Consider the following 19,621-nt stretch of genomic DNA (forward strand, 5'->3'; position numbering starts at 1 on the left):
AAGAAATGGATGTGTGCTTTTTTTCTTCCTTTTATAAATTTATGCAAATAAAAGGAAAATAAGGTTATAGTAGTTTCATTTTCACATCAGCTACCTGGTCTCTGTGGATATTTGAGCTTGGGAGCCCTGCTCTAGCATAATCTGGAAAGGAACATGGCTCAGCCTGGGGTGTCTTGGCTACAAGTTACAGATAACCAAACTGACAGCAGACGTAAACAATAAGGACATTTCTCAGCTTTTTAATTAAAATTTTGGAGGAAAGAGGCTTCCGGATTTAATCAAGCGTGTTACTGAGAACCAAGAATCGATTCCTCCACTTGTGGGCTTTTGCCTTCCTCCTTGTTGCCTTAAGGTTACAAAGTGGCTGCCAAGCTCCAGACATCACCTTCTCATACAACCGAAAAAAAGCAGGGAGGTAGGGGTGATGACAGAGTCTTTTCCTCTCATGCTTCTACTCTTTTATCCAGCAGCAAAAATAATTCCCCAAAGCTTCCAGCACACTCATTGCCCAGAACTAGGTTACCACATACCGGTAGCTGCATGTGGGTCTGGAAAACAGTGGCGCTGACCTTTTTAGCTATTATCAGTTCAGTTCAGTCTTGTCCAACTCTTTGTGACCCCACGGACTGCAGCATGCCAGGCCTCCCTGTCCATCACCTATTATAGTATCATAGCAATACATGGGAAGAGGTTAGAAGTGATTGTCAGATTATCCAATCAACATTATTAATGACTGAGGTGAATTCATGCACAGGGCAAAAATAATTTTTAAACATTAAAAGAAAGCGAGAGAGATAAAGATGTCCCTTCTCTCCTGTACTTTCAATGAGAGGGATTCTATTTTGCATCGTAAATCCCTCTAAAGAATCAACTTCAGGCAAGGGAACTCCCTGGCAGTCCAGCGGTTAGGGCTCTGTGCTTTCACTATCAAGGACACTGGTCGGGGAACCAATATCCCCACAAGCCATCTGGTATAGCCAAAAGACAATAAATCGATCAGTGAATCAAATCAACTTTGATAAATCGACAGATTGCAAATAAACCCAAAACATTCATCTTATTTTCCTTTACAACCAGAAGGCTTGAGTGAATTTTTCTGTTACCAACCTCCTCTGTTCTCTGTTCATTCAAGCCTGTCCTGGGAAAGAGATTTTGAATAGGGGTCTTGGAGATTCTCATAGAAATTGTTGCAATTTCCAAAGAAAAATAACCTCTCAAAGAAGCCTAGGTTTCTGATTGGCTGTCTTCCTGGATTATTTGTTGCCATGGTGATAGCAAGACTAAATAGCCTTTGTGTATTTTTTTTTTTAAAGAATAAATAACTGTAGGTCTTCTCTATCAAACCAGGAAAAGATTACTTCTATCTTTCCACAAACATTACGAAATAAAGGCCCAAGTCTTTTCTAGACTTGCTTTTAGATAAAGAAATTGAAAGACTCAGACCTCCCTGGTGGTGCAGTGGTTAAGAATCAGTCTGCCAATGCAGGGAAAATGGGTTCCATCCCTGATCTGGCAGGATCCCATATACCACAACTACTGAGCTTGCGCTCTAGAGCCGACTCGCCACAATTAGAGACAGCCCGAGCACAGCAATGAAGACCCAGTGCAGCCAAAAATAACTAAATAAATAAATAATTTTTTTAAAGAAAGAAATCAAAAGTCTCATCTCAACTAAATTAACAAAAGCATTTAGCAGTGTCTGCTCTTCTACCTGTTGTGTTAGTCACTCAGTCCTGTCTGACTCTTTTCGACCCAGTGGACTGTAACCTGCCAGGCTCCCCTGTCCATGGAATTTTCCAGGTAAGAATACTGGAGTGTGTAGCCATTCCCTTCTCCAGGGGATCTTCCCAACCCAGGGATCTAATGAAATCTGGGTCTCCCGCATTGCGGGCAGATTCTTTACCGTCTGAGCCACTAGGGAAGCACAAAAGACAAACAAAGATGGAGGTACTGGGGATTGAACCCAGGGCCTCATGCATGCTAAGCATGCGCTCTACCACTGAGCTATACCCCCAAATGTTTCTCCAGTCTCAAGTATTAATATTACATCCAGTGCGCTATCTGGTGGTCAGTGGGAGAACAGCAGGATTGTATTTACTTAAGTTGTAGACACTGTTATGGTAGCCCTAAAAAGGCGATGGCACCCCACTCCAGTACTCTTGCCTGGAAAAATCCCACGGACAGAGGAGCCTGGTGGGCTGCAGTCCATGGGGTCACGAAAAGTCGGACGCGACTGAGCGACTTCCCTTTCACTTTTCACTTTCATGCATTGGAGAAGGAAATGGCAACCCACTCCAGTGTTCTTGCCTGGAGAATCCCAGGGATGGGGGAGCCTGGTGGGCTGCCTTCTATGGGGTCGCATAGAGTCGGACACAACTGAAGTGACTTAGCAAAAACAAGTAGATAGGGAAACAGTGGAAACAGTGTCATACTTTATTTTGGGGGGCTCCAAAATCCCTGCAGATGGTGATTGTAGCCATGAAATTAAAAGACGCTTACTCCTTGGAAGGAAAGTTATGACCAACCTAGATAGCATATTCAAAAGCAGAGACATTACTTGGCCAACAAAGGTCCGTCTAGTCAAGGCTATGGTTTTTCCAGTGGTCATGTATGGATGTGAAAGTTGGACTGTGAAGAAAGCTGAGCGCCGAAGAATTGATGCTTTTGAACTGTGGTGTTGGAGAAGACTCTTGAGAGTCCCTTAGACAGCAGGGAGATCCAACCAGTCCATTCTAAAGGAGATCATTCCTGGGTGTTCTTTGGAAGGACTGATGCTAAAGCTGAAACTCCAATACTTTGGCCACCTCATGCGAAGAGTTGACTCATTAGAAAAGATTCTGATGCTGGGAGGGATTGGGGGCAGGAAGAGAAGGGAATGACAGAGGATGAGATGGCTGGATGGCATCACTGACTCGATGGACGTGAGTTTGAGTGAACTCCAGGAGTTGGTGATGGACAGGGAGGCCTGGCGTGCTGCAATTCATGGGGTCGCAAAGAGTCGGACACGACTGACCGACTGAACTGAACTGAATAAATAATACAAAAGACTCATTCCTGGTAATCTTAGACTGATTGCGCCAGAACACCTGATTGCTTTGACCAACAGAATATGACCAAAGTGGCATTATGCCAGTCCAGGTACCTAGCTTTTAAGAGGACAAGCAGTTCCATCTTGATCTCTTGGAGACTTGCTGCTGCTGCTGCTAAGTCGCTTCAGTTGTATCCGACTCTGTGCGACCCCATAGACAGCAGCCCACCAGGCTCCCCGTCCCTGGGATTCTCTAGGCAAGAACACTTGGAGACTTGAGCTGCCATGTAAGAAAAGCAACTACCATAAGAGCTTCCCAGGTGGCGCTAGTGGTAAAGAATCTGCCTGCCAATGCAGGAGATGCCAGATACTCGAGTTCCATCGCTGGGTGGGGAAGATGTCCTGGAGGAGAAAACGGCAACCCACTCCAGTATTCTTGCCTGGGAAATCCCAGGGACAGAGGAGCCTGGCGGGCTACAGTCCACGGGGTCGCAAAGGGTCAGACACGACTGAGCTCACACAGGTACACACACAAGGGCATCCTGCTGTGACAAAGCCCTGGAGAATGAAAAGTCCAGACCTGTGAAGGAAGAATTTGTGTGCTTTGCCTCCTATCATAAATGTATGTGGGTAAATGTAAAATTAAGTTTGAGCGTTTTCAGGGTTTTTGTAACAGCTTAATTGATATATAATTCACATACCATAAAACTCACCCTTTGAAAGTGTACTAGTCAGTGGCTTGGGGTACATTCCCTGAGCTGCACAACCATCAGCACCATCGATTTTAGAGCATTTTTCATCACCCAAGAACAGAAATATTGAAGTATTCAAACAAAAACTTGCATACTTATGTTCATTGTAGCCTTATGCATGATGGCCAAAAGGTAGTAACAGCCCAAATGGCCATCAACAGATAAACAAATAAAGTATGGCAGGAGGCTTCCCTGGCGGTCCAGTGGCTAAGACTCTGGGCTCCCAAAGCAGGAGGCCTGGGTTCCACCCCTGGTCAGGGAACTAGATCCCACCTGCTGCAACGAAAAGCTCCTATATGCCGCAACTAAGGCCAAGCAAAGCCAAATAAGTAAATATTTTTAAAAAATCCAAAGTTCGGCATATCCATAGAATGCAACGCTGTTGTTATTTAGTCGGTAAGTCATGTCCGACTCTTTACGACACCACAGACTGCATCCGACATTGCAGGCAGATTCTTTACCACTGAGCCACCAGGGAAGCCCTACAATGGAATATTACTCAGCCATAAAAAAGGAACAAAGGACTGATATATGCTACTTCTTTTTGCCCCCACCATCCTTTCTGGCTCTGGCTTTTCTGACCCTATGGACACCTTGCTAGTAAATCTCCTGCATTAAATTTTCTCTCTTCAAAATACTTAGAGGAGCTTCTGTTGAGAAGCTGCAGCTCTACAGAGCTCAGTTTCTGTGTGTGTATTTTTATTGTGTACATAACACAGCTGGAAAGGGAGTAAGATGAAGACTGGTTATTATGACAAAGCCTCAACCAGAGAAGAATTCTAGGAAAATAGAACTTTTTCTCAAACTCTACCCACTCAGACTGATCTGGGACAAAATCCCTTGTTCAGGAGTGTTTAGGGGACAGAGGTGAAAGAGAGGTGTGTGTTAGTCTGTGGGCCACTGAGACTATGGGCAGAAGAAGGGAACTCAATATTTTAGTATGCTTAGGCTTCCATGACAAAATCCCCTCAATTGGGTGGCTTTAACAACGGACATATATTTTCTCACACTTCTGGAGACTGAGAAGTCCAAGATCAAGGTGCTGCTTTTTTCTGTGATGTCAACCCAAGAGATTCAGAACCAGCTCTTTAACATGCAAGTCCCCAACTATTAACCAAGGGAGTGTGAAAAAGTGATTTGAAATTTTTAATAAAAATAATGTTTAAAATGTAAAAAAGAGGCAAAGATGTCCTTTCTCCCCTGCAGCTACACACAGAGATGCTGTTTTGCATAATAAACCATCTAAAGAATCCATCCCATAAGCAAGCAAACTGAGAGCACCCATCTGGTTTTCCTGTGCAACCTGGAGGCTGAGTTCCTGTCACCAACCTGGTCTGTTCATTTAAGACTGTCCTTGAAGGATAAGTTGAACAAAAGAGTCTCTGAGAGTCTTCTAAAAATTGTTGCCATGTCTTGAGAAAAATAACCTCCGGGAGAAACCTGCAGTTCTGATTGGTTATCTTCCTTGATCATTTGTTGCCATGGTGATAACATCATCTCTATTATTAAAAGGAATAAATACTTGTCGGTTTTCTCTCTCCATCAGAAGAGGATGGTTGGCACTTTTCTTCCACAAATATAGTGAATATAAAGGCCCGTGACTCTGCCAGATTTCTTAATTTTAAGACAGACATTGAGAATCCTGTCTCATTTAAGAGAGCCAAAGCCGCGTGCAGTCAGATCTGCACAGACGGGGCTAGCTATGGTCACCGCAATGGAGATGAGTTGTAATCCTAACTTCATCAGAGCGCCCGCTGCTGGGAAATGAGAGAACAACAGGGCTGACCCGGCTAGAAGAACCCCACCCCTCCTTTTCTCTCTGGACCTCTCACCACCACCACTTACCCGGTCAGACTCGAGGTGGAGGACAGAGCGAGGACGAAGATCCCTGGAGATTCTGCAGAGGATGGAGGGAATACCCGCTCCTCTCTCAGCACACAGTATGGACACCTACTGTATGCCAGGCATTGTGTTAAGCCTTCCACACTAGCCAACTTCATTGCAACCCCTTAGGGAGGGAATATGACCTCTTGACTTTCTGCAGATGTGGACTTCAAAAACAGAGAGGTTAAATCTCTTGCACAAAGTTACACAGCCAGAAACTGGAGGAGGCTCAAGTTAGTTAAACCTAGATCTCTCTGACTCTGGGCTTCCCAGGTGTCTCAGTGGCAACACTCCACCTACCAGTGCAGGAGGCACAGGAGGCACAGGTTCGATTCCTGGGTCTAGAAGATTCCCTGGAGTAGCAAATGGAAACCCACTCCAGTATTCTTGCCTGGAAAATTCCATTACAATCCACGGGCTGCAGTCCATGGTTTCACAGAGTCGGCCATGACTGAGTGAGCGTGCAAGCTCTCTGACTCTAGGCAGAGAAATTCAGCCCAAAGGAAGTGTGGTGAGATTCAGAAGCCTCCCAGCCTACCTTCTAGAGAGAATATCCAGCAAGAGACTTTCCACATCCACCCATAGAACAGTCCTAGTAAATTGTGACTAACAGTTATTGAGCACCGGTTACATGCTATATTCTTGGCTAAGCACTTGAGATACATAATCTTACTAAATTCTCCTGATTGATAACTCGTGCCTGCCTGACTCCAAGGGTTCTGCTCTTCTGAAGGATTTGGATGAGAGTGTGGCCCTGACTCGGTGCAAAAAATGTTTTCTGGACCTAGGCAACAGCTGTGCCATTTTCTGATTACAGTCCCTCTGTATCCATGGGTTCCCCGTCCATGGGTTCAACCACCTCAGATCAAAAATATTTGAAAGAATTCCAGAAAGTTCCAAAAAGCAAAAGCTTGAATGTGTGAATAGTTGCTCCAACAACTATTTACATAGCAAATACACTGTATTAGGTATTATAAGTAATCTAGAGATGATTTAAAGTCTACATGAGAACATCCATGGCCTCTACACACATACTATACCATGTTATGTAAGGGACTTGAGCATCTCAGGATTTTGACATCTAATGGGAGAGTCAGGGGAGAGATCCTGGAACCAATTCCTTGTGGAGACCGAGAGACAACTGGTAGCTACTTAGTTTTTCGTGTGTGTCACAGTTATCTATTGCTGCGTAACAAATCACCCCCAATACCCGGTGGCTGAAAACAACAGCTATTCATTTTGCTCACAAAACTGCAATTCAGGGAAGGTAATGACAGGACTCTGCTCCTCATGACATCACCTGCTTTCAGGATGGCACACTCTGGGGGACTTCCTTGGCCATCCAGGGGTTAAGATTGCACTTGCAATGGAGGGGACACAGGTTAGATCCCTGGTTGGGGAGCTAAGATCCCACATGTTGTGTAGCATGGCCAAATTTTTTTTTAAATGCCACACTCATTTGAGTGTGTCCTCACACTCATTTGAGAAGTTCAGCTGGAACTGAGGGCTTGAGAGTTCATTTCCTCCTCTTCCTCTGGCTGCTTGAGCTTCCTTACAGTATGGCAGTTGGATTCCAAGAGCAAGTGTCCCAAAAGAACAGCTCGGAAGTGTGTGGCATTTTTATGAGCTAGCTTTGGAATTACATAACATCACTTCCACTTTATTAGTCAAGGCAGTCACCAAGGCTCTCTCAGTTCCCGAGGAAGGAGACACAGACTCCAGTCTTGATGCAGGAGTAGCAAGATTCTAGAAACCTTGCTGCAGCCTAGACGGTTTTTGCAGCCATTTCCAGAAAAGAAAATCTGCCATACTCTTGAAGGCAGCCTAGGGCAGAGTGAAATCTCCCCGTGGATCTCTCCTTGCCCCCTCCCTAGGAGGAGGGGACATTTTACTGGGGGGGAGACGGGAAGATGAAGATTCTGCCTAGCTTTGGTCTTGAAACCCTAAGAATCCAAGAACTTAAGAATTGTTTTGAGGACAAAAGGTGTCATTTGGGGAGAGAGTATCTCTTTGGGAGAATATTTAAGGATTCATGGGCTGGATCTGCCTTTTATTGAATAGCTTATCAAAGACATTTAGATAAGTCCATGGATAATTCCAGAAGCAGAATAGCATCAAAGTCAAAATCCTGGAAAAGACCCTGATGCTGGGAAAGATTGAGGGCAAGAGGAGAAAGGGGCGACAGAGGATGAGACGGTTGGATGGCATCACTGACTCGATAGACATGAGTTTAAGCAAACTCAGGGAGATGGTAAGGGACAGGGAAGCCTGGCGTGCTGCAGTCTATGGGGTCTCAAAGAGTCGGACGTGACTTAGTGGCTGAACAACAACAAGATCCCAGCCTTTGGGGCCAGGCAGGCCAGTGCCCAAACCCACGCTTTGCCACTATCTATGTATCCCTGGTCCATGGTAACCTTACTTTCCTAATTTTAAAAGTGGGAATCAAAAGAATATCCAGTTGGGACCTGGGGAAGACTGGGGCGCCAGGTGTATGGATCAGAGCGGGATCTGGAGGAAGAACCGGCATTGGCGTTGCTGGCGGGTGCTTCAGGTCCGCCAAGGCCAACGTCTGCTTCCATCAGTGCCAGAGCTGGTCCCAGCCCCTGGGACGGGGGGAGCCAAGCTGATACAACTGTGCCATCCAGGTTCACGGTCCCCGGATGACAAGTTCCCCATCAGAACTGCCCACAAGCTGGGATGTTCACCATATGAATGGAATAAAGCAACGACACTTGCCCCAAGGTGAGACATGCAATGAGTTCGCAGAGTACAAAGCCACCCCCTCCAGAAATTTTATGTCTGTGACAGTTTTGCCAGGAAAGAAAAGAAGGTGGCAGAAATATGTGCGAATGGTCCTGTGCACTGCTATTTAGTGGTTACAGACACGGATGTGGACGCCTGGGAGCATCTTTGCTGAATGTAGTACCCATCATTTATGTCCTGGGAGAGGGTTAATGGAGGGATGGAGATTAGGCTGTCCTACACTTCTGGGGTGAAAAAGATGATGAGGGTTTATGATTTATATACAATTCATATAAAGACAGAAAAGCACTCATCGCAGCCATGCCTTTGAAGAGTTCTGTACTTGTGAGGCTTCCCTGGTGGCTCAGATGATAAAGAATCTGCCTACAATGACGGAGACCCAGGTTCAAACCCTGGGCTGAGAAGATTCCCCTGGAGAAGAGAATGGCAACCCACTCCAGTATTCTTGCCTGGAGAATCCCATGGCCAGAGGAGCCTGGCAGGCTACAGTCCATGGGGTCACATAGAGTTGAACACGACTGAAGTGACTTAAGACGCATCCACATGTATGTTTGGGGATTTCATCTTTTAGACTGGATAATTTAGATCCCATCTTTTAGGATGGTTCTTGAAAAGCAATCTGTGGGGGGAAAATGAAGTCATCTAAAGAGAGCAAGTGGAGGTTTGGTGAGAACTGATATTCACTCAGTGTTGGAGTATTTCCCTATGGATTAGTTATTAATTACAAAGGGAGAAAGAGTAACTTTACAGTGAGAAACATCACCATGGGCAGTAATGGGACAAAATGCATTGTCTGCCTCCTGATAAGAGGCACTGAGGACACAGAATGACTTTTACAACAATTTTTCTTCTTTCAAAGTATATAACCTGAATCTGGTTGTGAGAAAACATCTGACCAACCCAAACTGACAGTCTACAAAATAACTGACATGAAACCTTCAAAACTGTCAATGTCGTAAAACAAAAAGAAAGGTCAAGGAACTGTTCCAAATGAAAGTGATATGATAACTAAATAGACTATGTCATCCTGACTGGTAAATTAAAGGTTTAAAACAAACCTTTTTTTTTTTTTTTTTGCTATAAAGGTCATTTTTTGAACAACTGACAAACTTTGATAAAGGTCTGTAGATTAGATTATTGTATCACTGCTGAATTTCCTGATTCTGATCATTGTACTATGGTTGCATTGGAGAAGGAAATGGCAACCCACTCCAGTACTCTTGCCTGGAAAATTCCATGGATGGAGGAGCCTGGTAGGCTACAATCCACGGGATCGCAAAGTGTCAGACATGACTGAGTGACTTCACTTTCTTTCTTTCTATAGTTCCTTTTGGAGAAGGAAATGGCAACCCACTCCAGTGTTCTTACCTGGAGAATCCCATGGATGGAGGGGCCTGATGGGCTGCAGTCTATGGGGTTGCAAAGAGTCAGACATGACTAAGCAACACACACACTGTGATCCCATATGCAAAAGTCTTTGTTCTTAGGAAATTCACATTTAAGCATTTAGAGGTAATCTGACATGAGGCCTGCCACTTATTATCAAACGATCCAGAAAATATATAAATAAATGTATCCATGGATAATACTGATTCTTGGTTGCTCATTTTAAAGTCTTCCTCTTCAACAAATGTTAGTCAGGTAGCAGTCAACCTGCAGATGTCATTGGCTCTCTGCACACATCTAACCTTGGGCATGGGTGACAGTGACTTGGAAGAAAATCCTGGAGACAAAAACAGAGCATCCTTTAAGAAAGGTTGCATCGTGATGGCAGAGACAGTGATGTCTTGGGACTTTCTTGGTGATCCAGCAGTCAAGACTCTGAGCTTCCAATGCAGGTGGCGCAGCTTCCATCCCTGGTTAGGGAACTAAAATCCCACATGCTGCACAGTGGGGCCAAAAAGCAAAAAGAAGAAAGAACAATATCTTGAGCAGCAATGGCCCTGAGCAAAAAAGTAAATCTGTAGTAACCTAGAAATAATCCAGAGAACAAACTGGTATAGTATTAGAATCAACCTCAATAGGAGGTTTCTCTGGTGGCTCAGACAGTAAAGAAGCTACCTGAAGTGTGAGAGACCCAGGTTCGATCCCTAGGTCGGGAAGATCCTCTGGAGAAGGGAATGGCAATCCACTGCAGTATTCTTGCCTAGAGAATTCCATGGACAGAGGAGCCTGGCAGGCTATGGTCTACGGGATGGCAGAATCAGATATGACTGAGCAACTAATGCTTTCAATAGGAGGCTGGATTCAAGATCACTTATAAAAACTCATCATGTCGATAGATCCTGGGCTGCTAGAGAATGTTGTAGGAAATTGGGCTCCTTTCACATTGTCAGCAAAAATACTTTAAAATACCTAGAAATAATCCAATCCCACATCAGTAGGAGTCAAATGAGGAAATTTCAAAAGAGAACATGCCAATTCTTCCCAAAAATTAATTCTTAAAGCTAAGACGATCATAGTTTTAGAAATCCATAAAGTATCAGTTTTACACAATCAGCCTCTCTTATAGCTAGAAGCAGCCATGAACAATATTAGACCAACAGGATGCAAGCAGAAGTGACGTTTGGAACGTCTGGGTCATCTCCTGTGGCAAAAAATGTCCACTGTCCATCAAATCTTATTTCCTCTTGTTGGGCAGATGGCCAGATAGGTTTCCCACTAACTCTTTTGCAGTTACAGCTGGCCATGGGGCTGGGTTCTAGCCAATGAAACACGGTCAAAATACATGCACTGCTTCCAGGACAAGTAACCGCATGACGCTCTGTGCCTTCTCTTTTCCCAAATTCTGGCTGGATAGAGGATCCAGAAGAGAAGTCTGAGTGTGCAGGGGATGCATGCGTGTGTGCTCAGTTGCTCAGTCATGTCCAACTCTGCCACCCTGTGGACTGTAGCCCACCAGGCTCCTCTGTCCATGGAGATTCTCCAGGCAAGAATACTGGAGTGGGTTGCCATGCCTCCTCTGGGGGATCTTCCTGACCCAGGGATCTAACCTGTGTCTCTTACATCTCCTGCATGGGCAGGCAGGTTCTTTCTGCTAGCGCCACCTGGGAAACCCACTGGGGAGAGCAGGACCATAAAAGAAAAGGAACCGGGGCCCTGTAGACCATCTGCCTAAAAGGAACTGCTGTGTTAGACATCGTGTAAGCGAGATACATAGTTTTGTGTTAAGACACTGAGACTTAGCAGTTTGTTTGTTACAGCATCTCGAATTACTTACCCTAACTACTCTTCTCAGTGACAATCCTAAATGCTCTTCTTTTAAAGATATATTTATTTATTTACTTATTTGGCTGCACTGGGTCTTTGTTGCAACAGTGGCATCTTCGATCTCCACTGCAGCATGTGGGATCTTTAGTTGTGGCATCTGAATTCTTAGTTGCAACATCTGGGATCTAGCTCCCTAACCAGGGATCAAACTTGGGCCCTGTGCACTGGGGAGCATGGAGTCTTAGCCAGTGGACCACCAGGGAAGTCCCTAAATGCCCTTCTTGGCCTGTTTTTTTGCCTTCCTGCTAATTGGGACTTCCCAGGTGGCGCTAGTGGTAAAGAACCCGCCTGCCAATGCAGGAAACAGACACAGTTTTGATCCCAGGGTCGGGAAGATCCCTCAGAGGAGGGCATGGCAACCCACTCCAGTATTCTTAACTGGAGAATGCCTCCTCATAGACAGAGGAGCCTGGAGGGCTGCAGTCCATGGGGTTGCAAAGAGTCAGACATGACTGAAGTAACTTAGGCTACTTAGCGACTGTAACAGCTGCTTGGGTGCAGACATGGAAGCCACATGTTGATGACAGTAGGGCCAACCCTCCAGCCCTGGACGCCCTCATGCAGTAATGCTGGGATGAGTCAGCTTCGGGAGGAAGAAGGTGAATTTGAGGAAACTGCTTTGGGAGAAAACGTTTGGAGACAAAATAGAAACAAGTCAAGCAAGGGGCTTGGGCTTCCCTGGTGGCTCAGATGGTAAAGAATCTGCCTGCAATGCAGGAGATGTGGGTTTGATCCTTGGGTCGGGAAGATTCCCCTGGAAAAAGGGATGACAACCCACTCCAACATTCTTGCTTGGAGAATCCCATGGACAGAGGAGCCTGACGGGCTATAGTCCTTAGGATCACAAAGAGTCAGACACGACTGAGGGCGACTATCACACACACACACAAAGAAGGGGATTAAGAGTCTTTCCCCATATCATAGACAACTTAACTCTCCTCCTTTTTTTTTTTCCCCAGGAATTTCCCAAGAAAAATCCAAACCATTTCCACGGGGTGGACCTTTTTCCCACCACACATCCCTCTCGCGCTAACCCAACCCCAGTATTGTCCAGGCGTCAGGTGACAGTGTACTAAGGAAAGCAAGTCTTGCCCCAAAAGGTGAAGCCTGATTGGTCTAAACCTTGTTCCTGTTTGCTAGCGATTGACTTAGGAGTGATCATGTGATCCATTATGTGCCAATAAAACTTGAAGGGGTTTTGAGAAAAGGTTTATTCTCTCTGATAAAGAGAAATGAAAGAATCTTATTCCATTCCATCCTGACTTCAGTTACTGCTTTGAGAAGTAAGGTCTGAAGCCATGGCAGCCATCTTGCCACCATATTTCTGTCTTCAAGCAATGAGCTTGAAGACAGAAAATACTGAAGATACTAGAGCAGACGGGGAAAAAAATCTGGGCTCTTTGTTACATCATTGAGCCACTGAACCAATCCTGGTCTCACCTGCCTCCAGACCACGTGAGACAACCATTAAGATTTTTAAAGAAAAATTAATGTGGTAGTAATTACAGATAGGTGATCAATTTAAGGATACTTGGAGCAATAACTATAATAATGCAAAGAGGTAGAATTTTAAAAAGCAGTCATCAATAGCAACAAGGACACTCAGAGCCCAGATCTTCATTTCTAACATCATTGTCCAACCAAAGGGGCCAAGGTTCCTTAGAGAAATGATTGATTCTAGAACTGAAGCAGGAACTATACAATTTGAGTCTGAAATGGTTTATAAGGCAAGAAACCATATAAGGAAGTGCTAATACACACACACACATACACACACACACACACTCACATACTTACACACACATAATGAGGCTGGTAGAATCAGTAGGTCACAATGAGCATAACTTCTGAAACATGAAATGGAATAGTTTCAAAAACATCAAGAGTGCCTTGCCCATAATAAGTATAAGTTCTGTTTCTGAAATTTTTGTTTCAGACTAAATATATAGTTTCTGAATATATATATATATGTATATGAAACATGGCTGGGTTATGATGTAAAATGTGGTTCTTATTGTGAAGCTCATCCAAAACAATTTGAGGGACTTCCCTGCTGGTCCAGTGATTGGGGTTCCATGCCTCCACTGCGGGGGACACAGGTTCAATCCCTGATCAGGGAACTAAGATCCCACAAGCCATGGGGCATGGCCAAAGAAAAACCAAAAACAAAACAAACAAAAAAACAATTTGAAATGACCAAGGAGTGCTTGCTTCGGCAGCACATATACTAAAAAAAAAAAAGAAATGACCAAGGATACATTTAAGAGCAGAATTACTAGATTTTTAGCAAATGTACATGTTCGAGTTGTCTATAGAGGTGGTCAATTAGTTCTCCATGACCAAGACCATGATATGGTCACCACATTCTGTTTCCTATTTCTTCTTCTGAGGCACAGAAGAAAATACACTTCTCTATCCCCCAGCGGTGACATGGGACCGTGTGGCCAGTTCTGGACAATGAAATGTGAGCTGAAGTGACAGATGTCACTTCGACTAAGACAATGAAAACTCCCTGGGACATTCTCCAGTCTCCCTTCCCCTGCTGTAGCAACACAGAGGACTTCAGGAGACAGAAAAGAGCCCGGGACACTGAGTGACCACAGGGAGGACAGCTGTCCCATGGAGAGACTAAGACCCTTCGTGGATTTTATGTGAGTGAGAAAGAAACTTACTGTGTTAATTGAGGTTTTTGCAGTTGTTACTGTACTATAACCTAGCCTGTTCTCAATGGGACACTCACTAGAGTCTCTGTATCAACATATTCTCCCAGCAGCACTGCAAGAGAATTTCCACCTCCCCATTTTTATCTAGTTATTTTTTAAAACATTTACTGAGCACTTGTTATATTCCTGGCTCTGCTTTTGGTACTGAAGATACAACAATGAATAAAATAGAAAGACTAGACCCAAGCTTCCCTGGTGGTTCGGTGGTAAAGAATCTGCCTGCAGATGCAGGAGACACGGGTTTGACCCCTGACTCAGGAGGATCCCACATGCTGCAGAATAACTAAGCCTGTGTGCCACAACTACTGATTCTGTGATCTAGAGCCCGAGAGCTGCAACTGATGAAACCAGGCACAACTCCTGAAGCCCGCAGCACTGTAGAGCCCATGCTCCATGACAAGAGAAGCCACTGCCATGAGAAGCCCATGCACCACAACCGGAGAGTAGCCCTCTGCTCTTTGCAATTAGACAAAAGCCCATGTAGCGAGGCAGACCCAGCACAGGCAACAGTAAATAAATAAACAAAAATTTAAAAAGAAAAAGAAGACCAGACCTCATGGAGCTTGTATTCCAGTGGAAGAATCAAACTGTAAATAGAATAAATAAGAAAAGTATATCATAGTTGAGAAGGCGGTCATGCCTATGAAAAACTAAGGCAAAGGAAAGGGAGTCTGGAGTGTTGAGTTACAATTTTAAATGGGATGATCAAGGGAGGCCATCACTGAGGACGTGTCACTTGAACAAAGCTAAGGAGGAGACGAACCGCATGACTATTGTGGGGAGAGCATTTGAAGGAGAGGAAGCAATCCAGAGGTTCATACACAGGAATCAGCCACATGTGTTCCAGCAACAGCAGAGAGGCTGATGCAGCTGAGAGCGTGAAGGTGAGAGCACAGGGAGATGAGGCCAGAGAAAGAACAAGGCCACCAGATGCTGCTGTGCGCCCAGCAACAGATAGCATTATGGCTTGGTGGCTGGCCAGGATGTGGACTGGTGTATTATTGTGATTTTAACTTGAATTTCCCTGACAATAATGGGGTTGAGCTTTAGTTAATTGATCGTTCCTAAAGTTCAGAAAACTTGAAGCTGCTGTCACGATTCTTGCCGGGCTGTAGCATAGGACACCGCAAAGCCTGTTGGTCCCCTGTAAGGTCACTTAAGATCATTTCCCAAACCTGGAAAGAAAGTGCCTTGACATTATGATCATCAGATTTAGCAATTAGAAATACAGGACTCCAGTTGAATTTGAGTTCCAGATCAACAAAAAATATATTTCAGTGTAACTATGTTCCATGCAACTTTTGCTTAAAAATATTACATTGAGTGAAGGAAGCCAAGACCAGAAAAACGCATGCTATATGGATTCCATTTCTACAAAGTTCTAGAACAGGCAGAACTAATCTCCAATGACAGAAGCCAGAACAATAGTTGCTTGAGGGGAACAGGAATCGACTAGAAAGAGCCACAGGGATCTAACTTCTGGGGTGATGGAAGTGTTCTATAACTTGTCTTGGGTGGTGGTTACATGGGTGTACACAATTCAACTGAATACTTAAGATCTGTGGTATTTTATTGAGTGTAAATTATGTCACACATGCAAAAAAATACAAAAAAACTTTAAAAAAGAGAGAAAAAGTCATACAATTGGCTCTGAAGCAATCAGAGGTAATGGAAGTAGGACATGATGACTGGTTAACACCTGAACCCCATGACCTCTCACTAAATTAGGCACAAGTCGGCTTCCACCAAAACAAGGGCAGTAACCAAAGAGAGGACATGTACATGTTATAACCAAGTGATCCAAAATACCAGTGGCTTAAGCAATATAAATGTTTACTTCCCTCTCAAATAAAAGTTTGACCCTGGGGAAGGAAAAGTGGGCTCTCCTCAGGAAAATCATCAAAGTCCCAGGTGAGTATGGTCACCATTGGTCTCATGGCCGCTCTACCAGCAGGCAAGAAGAATAGGGAAGGTATGTCCTGTCCCTTTAAGGTTATACCCAGAAGTTTCACGTATTACTTCTGCTCACATCCTTTTGGGCCAGAATTCCGTCAAATGAGGACTCATAACCACAAGGACGGTTAGGAAATGTCGTTTTTACTTAGGATGGCAATGTGCCCAGCTAAAATTCTATTAGGCTGGAAAACAGAGAAAATGGATAATGGAAAACAAGATCTCTCCCACCTGTAGTATAATGTGGTTAAGAGTGTGGGGTTTTCAGTCAAACTGCTGGCATTAAAATCCTAACTCTGCCTCCTACTGTGTGACCATAGGCAAGCTACTTCACTTCTCTGTTCTTGGTCAAGGCTTTATACCTCTCTGATCTCATCTAATTCCAGTGGCAATAAAACATTTTCAAAAGGTGGAAAGTGAAAGTAACAAACTCATAGGGAGGTTGTAAGAATTATATGAACTAACACAGTCAAAGCAGGTGAAATGGTACCTGGAACACAGTACGTCTTCAACCGTGCTGATAGTAGTACATCTACTGTTTCGTAGGCCTAAGTAATTCAGAAGTTAAGGTCTTCCTGGTAGAAACTGAGACTCAAAGACACGGACAGGAGAAACAGGGAGAGAGAGCATGTGTGTGACTTCCTTTGCTTATTTGTTCAGCAAATGATGACTGGGTCCTTGGCCCTCTCTGTTTCAGGGCCAACGCTGACGACCAAGACAGAGTTTAGCCTGGGTCACATCCATCACAATTCTTTGGTTGTAAGTGACAGAAACTCAACTCAAACCAGCTTGGGATAAATGGGACATTTTTAATAACTCATATAATCAAAATCCTGGCATGATAGTGTGCAGCTGGCCTCAAGCTGGAATCAGGGAAGGAAACGGCACTCCACCTCTTCATCGCTTCTCCCTGGAATCAGTTTTATTGTCTCCTCTAGGGTGTGAAAAAGGTCATCAGTTCAGTTCAGTCGCTCAGTTGTGTCCTACTCTTCGCGACCCCATGAATCACAGCATGCCAGGCCACCCTGTCCATCACTGACTCCCGGAGTCCACTCAAACTCATGTCCATCGAGTTGGTGATACCATCCAGCCATCTCATCCTCTGTCGTCCCCTTCTCCTCCTTCCCCCAATCCCTCCCAGTATCAGGGTCTTTTCCAATGAGTCAACTCTTCTCATGAGGTGGCCAAAGTATTGGAGTTTCAGCATCAGTCCTTCCGATGAACATCCAGGACTGGTCTCCTTTAGGATGGACTGGTTGGACCTCCTTGCAGTCCAAGGGACTCTCAAAAGTCTTCTGCAACACCACAGTTCAAAAGCATCAATTCTTCGGCACTCAGCTTTCTTCAGTCCAACTCTCACATCCATACATTACCACTGGAAAAACCATAGCCTTGACTAGATGGACCTTTGTTGGCAAAGTAATAATCTCTGCTTTTTAATACGCTATCTAGGTTGGTCATAACTTTCCTTCCAAAAGGTCATCAGATCAGATCAGTCACTCAGTCGTGTCCGACTCTTTTCGACCCCATGAATTGCAGCACGCCAGGCCTCCCTGTCCATCACCAACTCCTGGAGTTCACTGAGACTCATGTCCATCGAGTCAATGATGCCATCCGGCCATCTCATCCTCTGTCGTCCCCTTCTCCTCCTGCCCCCAATCCCTCCCAGCATTAGAGTCTTTTCCAATGAGTCAACTCTTTGCGTGAGGTGGCCAAAGTACTGGAGTTTCAGCTTCAGCATCATTCCCTCCAAAGAAATCCCAGGGCTGATCTCCTTCAGAATGGACTGGTTGGATCTCCTTGCAGTCCAAGGGACTCTCAAGAGTCTTCTCCAACACCACAGTTCAAAAGCATCAATTCGGCGCTCAGCCTTCTTCACAGTCCAACTCTCACATCCATACATGACCACAGGAAAAACCGTAGCCTTGACTAGACGAACCTTTGTTGGCAAAGTAATGTCTCTGCTTTTGAATATGCATAGATAGGTCCAGATCTATTTCTTCACAGCCTCACCACACAGAAGGAAAAGACTTCCTGCCCCCAAAAGTCTAGATCCAAAAACCCAGGGAAGGCCTCTCATTGGCTCAGCCTACATCCTGTTCCAGGTGTAACATAAAGATTGGTCCAGCTGGACTCACTTGACACTCGTCAGCCAATCACCGAGAGGGGGCAGAGCACAGACGCAAATATAGCCCTAATTCAAAACAAGAGAAGTTAGGGGGCGGGGTGGGGGGGGTGTTGCCGTTTCTGAGCGCCAGTAAATAGTCTCAGCTAACTTTCCCACTCTTCTTCCTTCTGTGGTTGGAACCCTGGAACAAGGAGTGCAAGACTCAAGTGGTCTGCAAGACAGCAAGACAATGGTTGGGAAGTTTGGTCTCCCCCTCCCAGCCAAGCACAAGTCCCTGAATTACAGCAGGCACCGCATTGAGGCTTATTGAATGAATGACTGAATTAATACCTTGTTCCCAGGGCTGTCCTGGAACAGCCCGTTTCACAGACCCTGAACCGATTATAAGCGAAGTGAAGCGAGGACAGGGGCTTCGCACACCTGTGGAGTGTGTCTCACGGTGAAGACACCTGCCCCGACGGCCGAAGAGCAGAACTTTCAGGCTAAAAGCTGAACCTTGAAGACCCCGCCACCCCGAGGGCCCATTTGGGGGCGGGGCTTCCAGACCAGCATTTTGGATTGCACCATGTTCCATCTGTCGGAGGGGAGAACCAAGAAAGTACTTCTGCACCTTCCGCCATCCTTTTTACCATTCCCTGACCACGAAGACGATGTATTTGCTTCTCTAACAGTCACACAATTTCCCCCTTCCCCTCGTTACGCCTCACGGTTCCACACAGTCACACATTTCAGCCTGCCCACCACCACCACACAGTGGCTCGCCCCAGTTTGACGCATTGCAGGGAAGGCCAGACCAATCGGCACCGCGCTCTTATTTCCGCCGTGGCCCGGACCCAATAGCCGCGCGTGTCACACAGGGACGCATCACGCGCCAGCCGAGCAGTGCCCCTCCGCCGAGGAGGAATGTAGAGTGGGCACAGGGGGCGGGGCGCATGGCGACGGAAAGTAGTCCCGCGACGGGTGCGCGCGCGCGCGCGCGGCCGACCATAAACCCAACTCTGTGAGGAGTGAGAGAGCCGCGGGCCCGACAGTCCGGAGAGAGGCGCGGAGGGATCCGTGGGAGCCGCAGTGCGGCGGCGCGCGGGCCGGGCGGGGCGGGGCCGGGCGAGGCGGGGCGCGC

The 19,621-nt window shown here is 45.5% G+C and overlaps 1 long non-coding RNA gene and 1 other non-coding gene across 2 annotated transcripts; both read right to left on the minus strand.

Moving 5' to 3' along the window:
• Nucleotides 1-1,942: 1,942 nt before the first annotated feature.
• On the minus strand, nt 1,943-2,014 carry TRNAA-AGC (transfer RNA alanine (anticodon AGC)). Its single transcript has one exon. It is a non-coding gene; the product is annotated as a tRNA-Ala (tRNA).
• Nucleotides 2,015-15,969: 13,955 nt separating this feature from the next.
• Nucleotides 15,970-19,594, minus strand: LOC139177153 (uncharacterized). The gene is made up of 2 exons (XR_011561633.1): nt 18,832-19,594; nt 15,970-18,567 (listed from the first exon to the last, which is right to left on the minus strand). It is a non-coding gene; the product is annotated as an uncharacterized lncRNA (long non-coding RNA).
• Nucleotides 19,595-19,621: the final 27 nt, after the last annotated feature.

This window comes from Bos indicus, chromosome 18 (genome assembly GCF_029378745.1).
Source record: "Bos indicus isolate NIAB-ARS_2022 breed Sahiwal x Tharparkar chromosome 18, NIAB-ARS_B.indTharparkar_mat_pri_1.0, whole genome shotgun sequence".
In the NCBI taxonomy this organism is placed as follows: Eukaryota; Metazoa; Chordata; class Mammalia; order Artiodactyla; family Bovidae; genus Bos; species Bos indicus.